At 39.3% G+C, this 9,096-nt stretch overlaps 1 non-coding gene across 1 annotated transcript; it reads left to right on the top strand.

Moving 5' to 3' along the window:
• The first annotated feature begins 2,926 nt into the window (after window positions 1-2,926).
• Window positions 2,927-3,034, top strand: LOC120268385. Its single transcript, XR_005538927.1, has one exon. It is a non-coding gene; the product is annotated as a small nucleolar RNA R71 (small nucleolar RNA).
• The last annotated feature ends 6,062 nt before the right edge of the window (window positions 3,035-9,096 follow it).

Genomic DNA, 9,096 nt, shown 5'->3' with positions numbered 1-9,096 from the left:
GAATGAGAGCGGATCACAAGGTTTTTAAGGAAAAATAGCGTCTCTTGGAATTCGTGCATCCACGCGTGTGGAAATTCCCCACCTCGTCGCCATTACAAAGGAGAGCTTCACGCGGGCAGGTGCACCCTCAGCTCTCGGGAAAAACACTTTCACTAACTTTGAGCGATCTCGAACGAGCGTGGAAAATACCCATGCCCGTGCGCTCTGAGCCCACGAGGGCGCGCCGCCCCCTGTGGCTTCTCACAGCTATCCGTGAAAAATTGCCAAGTGTTCTACGCGCGTGCGGAAATTCCGCCACAGGCGTGGTCACCATGCCCAACTCACGTGGAGCAGCCACCACGCCCCTGTGTTTTTGTCGAGATGGAGAGAACTCTTACGAGGTTCGCACGGGCGTGTGGAAATTACTCACGCGCGGTGCGTGGTTCCATAGAGTCGCCCAGGGGCACAGTCCATGCCCTGTGTTCTCTCAGGAGTAATCCGCCCAACTCTGCGGGAATTCTCACCCGATGCGGAAGTACGCATGGGCGTGTGACTGATCGCATGGTGGTTCACGTGGGGCAGCCCTTGCACGCCCTGCACCTTCTCGGGGTTGAGCTCACGATATGCAGCTCCGCAGTGCGTCTGAGGAAATTCCACACGCGGTGTGTCTTTCAATGGATGACTTAGAAAAATCATCTAGGCTACGCAAAAATTTACGAACATGTTTACACACTCGAGCACGCTCTACTATGCAAATTTTAGCAATGAGAAACATGAAATAGAGCTCAAACGACCATACTTCACCAATTCCACATGAAAACACACAATGACTATTCAAAAACCCACAATAAAATCGCTGACAAGCATCATAAAAATGAAGACACCAACACTTAACAATTTATTCATGCAAAACACTACACTATTGAAACTAAGAAAAATCAGTAAACTACTTGGGTTGCCTCCCAAGAAAGCGCTTGTTTAACGTCACTAAGCTTGAGCGTACCTTGTCTTACCTCACGGGGGTTCATGAATGAAAGTTGCCCATCTTACCCATGGCTTGAAAGCATGATGTGCAGAGTCTCTTGAGGGATGAGGGTGTGATTATCGGGCTTGGGACACCTAGCAATGATTTCGTCCAACTTCTTTTGGTTCACGGACGTCTCAACAGCCTTGGAGTGTTTCGGTGGCTGTCTCCTAGCCCTCTTCATTTTTCCGGAGCACCTTTCTTCAAGATCCCGGGGTAGATGGTACTTCTTCAGTCGATCCAAGCATCATTACTTCTTCATATGCCCTCCTCTTGGTGGAATAAACCTTTCATACTGGATCCGGATTGAACATTTTCACGCATGTATTCATCAATAATCTCATCAGTGGTGTCTAGAAAATATAAAGTATCATCGAAGTCAAGAGAATGCTCGCATGGCTTGACAAAGGCGGTATATGAGCTTGTCATCTCCAACTCTCAATGTGAGCTCTCCGCCGTCCATGTCAATCAATGCTTTTGGAAGTCCGCAGAAAGCGGTCTCCCAAGTATCAAAGGATACATCCGCATCCTCATCGACATCTAGCACTCACAAAGTCAACTAGGAAAAAAATGTACTTGTCCACCTTGATAAGCACGTCTTCAATGATGCCTCTCGGATGTCGCCTGTTCGGTCCGCTGAGTTGCAAAGTCATCTGAGTAGGCCTAGGCTCGCCCAAGCCTAGCTTTTGAAAGAAGGTGTATGGCATGATGTTGATACTGGCCCCTGAGTCAGCCAATGCTATTTCCTCACCAAGATTGCTAATATTACACGGAATGAAGAAGCTTCCCGGGTCTTTCTTCTTGTTCGGCATGTTATTTTGCAACACTGCCGAGCATGAAGCATCTAAAATTACTGAATCACTTTCCTCCAACTTTCTCTTGTTAGTCAACAAGTCTTTCAAGAACTTCGCATACTTAGGTATTTGGGTCAGTGTCTCAACAAAAGGAATATTGATGTGGAGTTGCTTGAACAAACTCAGGAACTTCTTGTATTGTTCATCCCCTTGGTCATTTTTCAATCTAGAGGAATAAGGGATTCTCGGCTTGAAAGGTGGGCGTGCCACCTCTTTCTCTTTGCTTGTTCCCTCTTCTACCTCTATAACCTCGGGTGCGTGTTCTTTTGGCTTCTCACTTGGAAGCCTACCTTCAACCTCACAACCACTTCTCAAAGTGATCGTCTTCACGTGCTCTCTAGGATTAGTCTCTGTATTGCTCGGCAAGCTCCATCATTCAGAGAGACTGCATTGCCACACGATTTTTCATGGTTATGCAAAGAGGTGGTGTGGTTGCGAGTGTAGACTCGAGCGCATTCAAACCTTGTATTTGCTGATTGTATAAATCTAGTCAAGTGCTTCTCTAGGTCACTCATTCGGGTTTCCAAACATGAGACTCTGTTTTCCACACGAGGGGGCTTGTTGTTGTTGTTAAACTCGGTGGCCCCATGGCCTTTTGTGGACCTTGATTACTCCATGAGAAAGTGGGATGATTCTTCCAGACCCGGATTGTAGGTATTGCTATATGGGTTTCCTTGAGGTCTCATGCCATTACCTACAAAATCAACATTCTCCATCGAAGAAACATCACCAATAGAGATCGGGCAATCGGAGGAGCATGTCCTCCACCACACCCAGTGCAATTAGTCACGGCCACCACTCTATTTGAAGTTAGAAGATCTAACTTCTTACCCTAATTTTCCACTTGAGCTGCCAATAAAGTTACTGCATCTATCTCATGAAGACCGGCCACCTTTTTCTTCTCCCTAGCATTCCATTGGTAGCTGTTTAACCCCATTTCTTCAATTAATTGACGGGCCTCATCGGGAGGTCTTGCTACCTAAGGTACCTCCTAGCTGCGCATCCAAGAGTTACCTTTGTACTCGGGTTCAAACCATTGTAAAAGGTTTGAACAATCATCCATCCAGGGAATCCGTGTTGCGGGCACTTTCCTCGAGGAGCTCCTTGAACCTTTCCCATGTCTCGAATAGAGACTCCAATTCAACTGAACAAAGGATGAGATCTCGTTCCTAAGCTTTGCCGATTTTCGGGGAGGGAAATAACGAGCTAGAAAAGCTTTCTACCATCTCCTCCCACGTGGTAATTGACGCTCTAGGTATGAGTGTAGCCACTGCTTCGCTCTCCCTTAAGGGAAAATGGGAAGGCTCTCAATTTGATGGCATCATCCATCACTCCCATTTATCTTCGACATATCACACACCTCGAGAAAACTCTCTATATGACTTTGTTTGGATCCTCATCTGCCCAAACCATTGAATTGTGCGAATCTGCAACATGTGGATGAATGCCAGGCTTTCAACTCAAAGTTACGAGTCTGTAATCGGGGGACGCACAATACTCGATTATGTCCCCAACTCTGAAAAAGTCACGTATAATCGGATAATGTTCATTGTTGCTCATTACATTCGCCATGTTTTCAGATTCTTCCGCTTCCAAATCAACTAGATTAGACTGTTCTTGCATAGGCTCTTTCCTTTTTCTTCTAAGTGTACGTTTAAGCTCGGGTCCCCTTCAATCAATATTGAGGGATTTCCTTGGGTCATAACCTGAAGCTGCACCCAAAAAGAAAGAAAAACAAATCAGAATGATGATAGAATAAGAAGATATGAAATAGAATGTATGGTGAAATAGTTAAGAAAACAAAGTGCAAAGTATCTCTAAACGCCTACTCCCCGGCAATGGCGCCAAAAAACTTGACAAGGTCCCCTTGCGTATATCCCGCAAGTGCACGGTTTTGCCGAAGTAATAATCCTGGATGAGCGGGTTTTGAATCCACAGGGAGTAGGGAATAAAAACACTTAATTTGCTTCTTAGCTATGTGAAAGATCAATAGTGATAAGTGTGACAATGATTCAATTCTCAAAGGTAAAAGCAACAAGTAAGAGAGCACGAGTAAAGGAGAAGGTAAGAAAATCGATAAAGATGGGGTACTCGGATAATGCTCCGCCTAGGACGATCGCTTCAAGTACAAGAACCCTCTATTATGCTTCCTAATCAATGTAATAGTGAGTCGTGGAAATCCTTCATTACATAGTCCAAATCTAAGGTCAACTATGCCTAACTCCATACATGTCTCGGAGGAGAAATCGAACAATCTCAACACCTCGCACTCGCATAGAGTTGCAATGAGCTCTAGGGATTCCAAGTGATAAATCTCTTCCTAATTATAGACCTAACCCTTCGGTGTAGGTGGAAGGTCCCTAACCACGATTAAGCCCTGGATACTAAGATCACCTAAACGCTTCACTCCATTGCACGCGCAACTAAGCCCCAGTGAAAGTTCATCCCTTACACCAATCACTCTATTGTGGCTGCAAAGAACTCGAGGAACGGAGGTAGAATCTATCACGTCGGAGGGGAAAGGGGACGCTCCTGTACCTCTCGACTCACCCTCTCAACCCTCTCCAACCTAGCTTTTTGTCTAATGCTCGTGGTGTGTCACTCACTCACAAGGTTACCAACGAGAACTCTCAACCCTAGTGTCACTCTAGGGGAAATGTTTATACAATCAAGCATTCAAGGTTGGAACTCACAATAAACATCAATTAATTGAAAGTATAACAAAGAGATTCAATGAAACAAATACATCCTAGGGTTCATAAATACCCAAGTACCCACTAGGGGTTTAGCTCTCCATGGAGCTAAGTACAATCAAATAAATAGAATGAAAAAGCAATGAATCCATAGGAAAACCCCCTGGATGGTCGTGTCGATGGTCTTATGGAGAGTCCTGTACTCGTCGTCCAAGGATTCCCTGGTCCGGTATAGGATACGCCTCGACGGAAGCTCCCCTACCAACCTTCTTCCTAAGGAATGACGATGTCGGAGCTGTAGAACCTCTCCAAAACCTTAGCCAATACCCCTCAAAATCCAAGCGAAGCCCTCTCTCAAGTTGGTGAAAAGATGGAGAAAAGAATACTAAAATCGGGGCTGAATCGGCTTTAAATAAGGCTGGAATCGGGCGACTACACGGGCGTGGATACTTCACACGCCCATGTGGAATTTCCACACGGGCGTGGATAATTTCCACACGCCCGTGTGGATTCTCTGAACTCCTGTTTTCTCGGCCAGCTGTGAAAAGTGATGCTACAATACTTTGCTACAATGTTGCTATAGTGCCCAGCTACAGTACCCTGCCTAAATAGCTTCCCGAATCCATACTTTCATTGGGGTAACGCAAACGGGCACACATTCACATCATGGATTACTTGCTTCTTCAATGATGGGCAAGTTGGTGGAGCTCTTGTTCTATGTGCATAAGTCAGAATGCTCGAGTGTGACTGCCTTTGTGCCCTCCAAATGGATGTGCCAACTAGAATACGAGGAGGTTGGCACACACTCTAGCATCTCACACCCGACCTATGTCTTCGCGTTTGAACCTTAGCAAGATTTCCTCCAAAATCAATGCATTGTGCTCCACATTGTCTTCTTTCCTTCATACTGGGCCTCACAACCCTGCCTGCACGAAAATAACATAAAAACACACTTATTAGTGTAAAACCCGAGAAAAGTAATGCTCAACATAAGGAATGAATGCTTCACATTCATATCGCACAAGCACTTATCACCAAACATGGATCACAAACAATAAAAAAATGCATTAAATAGAACTAAACATCCGTACAAGCACAAGTTCACCCCAAGGTTCACCTACATCTGGTGACCTTGGGGTTTAGTTGTTCATAATCACCAAATACAACAAGAAATCCATGCAAACAACCAAACAAAACATAAAGAACACTCCCTCAGAGGATGGAGGCCGGAGAAGCTTCCAAAGATGACACTCAAAGGGGTAGCTTTCCGTTGTCTTCAACCTCCTCAAATCAAAGCCTAGGAGTAGATCTTGCTTCCAATTACACTTTTATCACCAAATCCACCGTGAAAATAACCTCTAAACCTTTCGTCAACCTCAGACCCGAGATGGTGATGGTGAGCTCCAAGAAATGGGGTCCTATTCTCTCAAAAGAAGCCCTAACAATGCATTTAAAGGGGTGACCTCAGGCTTGCTTGCGGGTGGCCTCATGGTCATAATACTGGTCTTGAGGTTGTTCAGAAAATGGGTTGAAAAAACCAATAAGTTGCTACATTACTACTACACTAAAAATGCTATAGTAATATGCTAAAGTAACTACTATAGTACCACAACTCTTTGATTTGCTTGCCGTTGGCTTCATGGTTGTGAGGTTGCCCGTGAGGATTCCCAAACTTAGAATTTTCCTGAAATCTTCATGCATCAGGATGCTACATCGTTGTTACAGTACTCGGGACCTAAAACGCAATTTTCGGTGTCGATTTCTTCTCGAATTCCGTCGTTGAACTCTCCTAGTCTTCATTTTTGCTTGAAATACAAAATTAAATAATTAAACCATAAAAAGAGTATCGAATCCTTAATAGAATGCAATAAACATGCACATTTATATGTATAAAATAGGTACATTTAGACGTTTATTAGAATGCCTCATATTTTTCAATAAAATATTTTCCAATATTTTCTTTATGGAATGCCTACTATATTTTAATGAAAAAACTAATCCTATGTTTTTTTGCAATGTCTACAATTTTTGAATCAAAAACCTAATCTTATGTTTTCTTCTAGTAATATCTACTATTTTTTAATCAGAACCGTAATCCAATGGTTTCTTTTCGGAATTCACACTATAATTAAATGAAAACCATAATCTTATATTTTCTTTACGAAATGCCTATTATTTTGTAACCAAAATCCGAATCCTATGCTTTCTTTTATTAATGTCTCCTATTTATCACTTTTGAATCAAAACCCTAACCTTTGTTATCTTTTGGGAATGTCTTCTGTTTTTCAATCAAAAATCTAATACTTTGTTTACTTTTTGGAATGTTGTCTATTTTTGAATTAAAACACTAATCCTAGTTTTTCTTTTCGAAATGTGTCCTATTTTTAAGGTTTGAATCAAAACCATGATCCTTTGTTTTCTTTTCATAATGTCTCATTTGTTTTTAGTCAAAACTCTAATCCTATCTTTTGTTTTGGGTCTGTCTAATTATTTTTAATAAAAACACTAATCTGATGTTTTCCTTTTGGAACATCTCATATTTTTCAATCAAATCCCTAATCCCATGGTTTCTTTTCATAATGCTTCTTATTTTCAGTCAACCCAAATCCTATGTGTTATTTTTGGAATGTCTACTATTTTTTTATCAAACCATTGATCTTATGTTTTCTTATAGTAATGTCTCCTTCTGTTAAATCAAAACCATAATGCTATATTTTCTTTTCGGAAGGCCTACTATATTTGAATCAAAACCCTAATCATTTATTTTTCTTTTCGGAATGTCTACTATTTTTTAATCAATACACTATTCCTATTTTTTTTTTAAAGTAATGTCTCCTATTTTTTAATCAAAATCCTAATGCTATGTTTTTTTCGTAAGGAATACTATATTTGAAACAAAACCATAATCATTTCTTTTCTTATCAGAATGTCTACTATTTTTTAATCAATACACTATTCCTATGTTTTTCTTATAGTAATGTCTCATATTTTTCATTTAAAACCCTAACCTATTTCTTCTTTAGAATGTCTCCTATTTTTCTATCAAAAACAAAATCCTTTTTTTTCTTTTCATAATTTCTGCAATTTTTGTATCAAAACACTAATCCTATGTTTTCTTTACGAAATCTGTCCTATTTTTAGGTTTTCAATCAAAACTCTAATCCTATGCTTTTTATAGTAATGCCCCTTATTTTTAATCAAAACCCTAGTCCTATGTTCTTATTTCAGAATGCCTACTATATTTGAATCAAACCTCTAATCCTATGTTTCTATTTGAAATTTCTCCTATTTTTCAATCAAAACACTAATTCTTTATTTTCTTTTTTGAATGTCTCTTATTTTTGAATAAAAACACGAACCCCATGTTTTCTTTTGGAAATGTCCCTATTTTTCAGTTTTTAATCAAAACGCCAATCCAATGTTTTATTAGAGTAATGTCTCCTATTTTTATATTAAAACATTAATCCTATCTTATCTTTATGAAATGTGTCATATTTTTCAATCGTAACCCTAATCCTATCTATTCATTTTGGAATGTCTACTATTTTTGAATGAAAACCCTAACCCTATGTTTTCTTATGTTATTGTCTCACATTTTTCATTCAAAACCCTAATCCTATGTTTTCTTATAGTAATGTGTCTTATTTTTCGATCAAAAACCTTAATTTTATGTTTTCTTATCCTAATGTCTCGTATTTTTCAATCAAACCCTAATACTATGTTTTCTTTTTGGAATGCCTACTATATTTTAATTAAAACCCTAATCCTATGTTTTTTTTTAAATGTGTCCTATTTTGCAAGTAAAACATGTATCCTATGTTTTGTTTTCTTAAGGTCTCATATTTTTTTAATCAAAACCCTAATCCTAAGTGTTTTTAAGTGATGGCAGCTATTTTTTAATCAAAATCATTATCTTACGTTTTTCTTTTGTGGATGTTTGCTATTTTTTTATTCAAAACCTTAATCATGTGTTTTATTTTCTGAATGTCCTATATTTTTCAATTGAAACCATAATCAAATGTTTTCTTTCTGAATGCTTGCTATTTTTTTAATCAAAACTATAATCCTATATTTTTCTTTTCGGAATGTGTCCTATTTTTCAGGTTTGAATGAAAGCCCTAATATTTTGTTTTTCTTTTTTAATGTATCATTTTTTTGAATCAACACATAAATCCTATCTTTTGGTTTGGCAATGTTTGCTAATTTTTAATCAAAATCTTATCCGATGATTCTCTTCGGAATGTCTCATTTTTTTTTCAATCGAAATACTAATCCTATGTGTTCTTTTTGGAACATCTACTATTTCGAATCGAAACCCCAATCTATGTTTTGCTATATTAATGTCTATATGGTTCAATCAAAACCCTAATGCTATGTTTTCTTTTTAGAATGGCTACTATATTTCAATCAAAACCCTAATCCTTTGTTTCTTTTCGGAATGTCTAATATTTTCAAGTCAAAACCCGAAACCAATATTTTCTTATAGTAATGTCTCCTATTTCTCATTTAAAATCCTAATGCTATGTTTTCATATATTATTGTATCC

Source organism: Dioscorea cayenensis, chromosome 1 (genome assembly GCF_009730915.1).
Source record: "Dioscorea cayenensis subsp. rotundata cultivar TDr96_F1 chromosome 1, TDr96_F1_v2_PseudoChromosome.rev07_lg8_w22 25.fasta, whole genome shotgun sequence".
Classification (NCBI taxonomy): domain Eukaryota; kingdom Viridiplantae; phylum Streptophyta; class Magnoliopsida; order Dioscoreales; family Dioscoreaceae; genus Dioscorea; species Dioscorea cayenensis.
Note: the sequence above shows the minus strand (reverse complement) of the source record. Positions and strands in the feature narration are given on the sequence as shown.